Source organism: Quercus lobata, chromosome 9, assembly GCF_001633185.2.
Source record: "Quercus lobata isolate SW786 chromosome 9, ValleyOak3.0 Primary Assembly, whole genome shotgun sequence".
Taxonomy (NCBI): Eukaryota; Viridiplantae; Streptophyta; class Magnoliopsida; order Fagales; family Fagaceae; genus Quercus; species Quercus lobata.
Genome location: NC_044912.1, coordinates 31,072,222 through 31,075,259, shown reverse-complemented (window position 1 = coordinate 31,075,259; position 3,038 = coordinate 31,072,222). Strand labels below are relative to the sequence as shown.

At 32.7% G+C, this 3,038-nt stretch overlaps 1 long non-coding RNA gene across 1 annotated transcript; it reads left to right on the top strand.

Annotated features, from left to right (window-relative positions):
- Positions 1-731: 731 nt before the first annotated feature.
- Positions 732-2,556, top strand: LOC115959694. Its single transcript, XR_004084968.1, has 3 exons — positions 732-825; positions 1,491-1,545; positions 2,386-2,556. It is a non-coding gene; the product is annotated as an uncharacterized LOC115959694 (long non-coding RNA).
- Positions 2,557-3,038: the final 482 nt, after the last annotated feature.

Genomic DNA, 3,038 nt, shown 5'->3' with positions numbered 1-3,038 from the left:
TAAAGTCCACGTTAGGGCCCACTTTGTGGGGTAGTTTCTCCGAGCCCACACGAATTACCGGGCCGGCTCTGATACCATATGTAGCGACCCAAGGAAAAGCGCTAGCCACATCTGTGCTATACCTCAAAAGGACTAGTTACAATTGAGGCTCCTTATAGTTGTTAATAAAGCCCAATTCAACCCAGTAAATACCCAATGTGGGACTCATCACACACCCACACACATCACACAATCAATCAATCAAATTGGGGCATCACAAGCCTCACTTAAATTTAATTTTATTGCTTCTAAAGTGAAATTGATGAATTATTTAATTTATTTTGAAGGTGATATTATTTTATATTATGATATTTACAAAGAAAATAAATAAAAGATGTAACGTGAGAGTTATCTTTGTGGATTATTCATATTTAACTTTTAGTCTCCTTATCAATTAAGGAAAAGGATAAGAGACTAAAACCTATTTGGATTAGGAGTTTAAGTGTTATTGGAATTCTTTAGAGTTTTAGCCCATCTAAACAACCTTGATTTGAGTTTAATTGGGAATTAAAGTCTTGGAAGCCTATTTAAGTTTTAGTGGGTCTTAAACTTTAGCCCAAGTAGGAGTGTTATTTAAGAGTACTAATTGGAGTCGGATTGATCTTCCTAGACTGAATTGGAGTGTTATTTTAGAGGTTTATATACTGGGTCTTTTAAGTCAATCACGTGAAAGGTAGAGTGTTTAGCGTATAAAAGATTAAGAGAAGAGAATTAGGGTTTCTCAAAATTGAAGGGATAGAAGACCGTGGCACTGCTAGGGGCAGCCAGCGAATTCGCTATATTGAGGTAAACATCAATATATGCACGCCTTATTGATATCTTTGAACACATATTTGATTAAGGAACCTTCGTCTCTAGGCTGCTTGGAAATATTAGAATTATACTAACAGTTGCATAAGAATAGAAGTTATCATGGAAGTGTTATTATAGACATGCCTTATTTTATTTGATTTTGAAATTGATCCTCATATATGTACTTGGAGTAACATCACATCCTACACAGGTTAAGCACTAGTAGATGTTTTATTGCTGGGATTTACGCAGATTGGTAGTGGTGCTGACTTTATGAACCTGGTAATCTATAACATGGTTTCGAGTTCCAAAATTATTGTCAATGCATGATACAGGTTACTAGGTCCTAATCCTATGGGTAGAAATAACTTTGTAAACTTATAGCATCCTTTCTATGTCTTACGGGTGGGAATCTTATTGGATGCTATATATATATATATATATATATATATATATATATATGTAATTTGGGATAATATGATCTATAAGCATAAAATTATTTGGAAGTCAACTTGTACTGGGAGAATTAAATAATATAGAGATCTACATTTTCGGCTCATTAGAATTGTTTACTAGGTATTGATTTTAAGAGTGAAATTTATATTTTCATTGTTGCGTTAGTGTATCCATTCTTATTGAGTTGTCTTATCCTTATTTAGGTTTAGTTGACATTGATTCAGACTGTTGAGTTGAAGCCTGGTTTAGTAACTAGAGGTAAGTGGACTTCAGAACATGACGTCTCTCAAGGCATGTATATTTATATATATTTTTGGTAAAAATATATATATATATACATAATTGCAAAAGTGAAGTTTTCAAAAACTCATACCATTATCAATACTCTGTACACATACTTGAATTTTATTATTTCTTAAGTATTACCTTGAAACTGTGTATGTTATGAATGACTCAAAACTATATTTTTGAGAAAGTATTTGTCATATGATATATGATTGGTATTGACAATATTGTAATAATGTAAGAATGTTTTCAAATAGTCAGCTAGATAGTTTGCAACCTTTGCCAACATAGGGTTAAGTGTTGGTCTTCGGTTGATGTAGTGTTATTGTGGTGTGGTGTAGTGTTATCGTTTTCTCTTCGAAGCCAGTGTTATCGTTTGCTCTTTGGAGCCAGTGTTGCCTTTTTGAGGTTAGTGTTATTGTTCCCTATGGGAATCACCCACCGAATGTTTAGCAGCTTATGTCTTTGTCTAGCTAATGTTTAATATTTTCCATATCAAACTATTTTTTTATTGTTATTGGCAGTTACAAGTGGAAAAATTGTTTATTACTATATTTAATTATTTCTACCTATCTACTGTATTTTGGCCAATTAAAGTGGTTACTATTTTATTTACTGATTAAAATGTTATAGTAAATGTTTTCTTTCTAACAGTTTTATAGAATATATTATATTACCATTAAAGCTATATAGTAAATATTTTGTAAAGATTCTATTTTGTCAATGATACTATTATTTTTTTTGAAAGACATCCTCATGTTATATAGTCTCTTATTGGGCTTCTAGCTCACCCCCCTTTCTCCACCCTTTCAGATTAGAGCAATGCAATATCTTTTGGTGGTAGATCATTGGAGACATAGATTGAAGCCTTCTTTGGAGCTATGTTAGTTGATGGACTGTTTTAGTATATTTTTTTAGGATAGTGAGTTTGGCATTTGTGGAACTATTTGAGTTTGTATTTGGAGACTTTATTGTTAAAGTTTTATTTTTATGGATTTTATAAGAAAGACTTGATGGTTTGAAGTATATTTGTGGATATTTAATTACGCTCTGTTCCATTATATTAATGTTGATTTTTTTATAAGACACGTTGTGCATCTAAATCCTTGGTATGGGTTTGGGGTGTTACAGTATCATCATGAATTTAATTAGTGGGACCCACTATTCATGTGAGATGAGAGAGTACGCATTTATGGTACTCCGGGAGTACACAATAATTTTATGTGTGAAACCTAAAAAAACCATCCTAGAATGTGCTAGGGCCTCAGTTTTGTGGTAGAGATTGAAACAGTCCAAGGCTAGCAAAAGTCTAGTATTGACTAAAAATTGCAGCACATCATGTCAAAAGAAATCGTAACATGTATTGTATTACTGGAAAGAATGACTCACTCTGTCTTGCCCTTTCATTTCCAAGTTCCAGCTGAGCCAAAGGGGAATGAATATAATTCTAGCTGTCTAAATTGTCA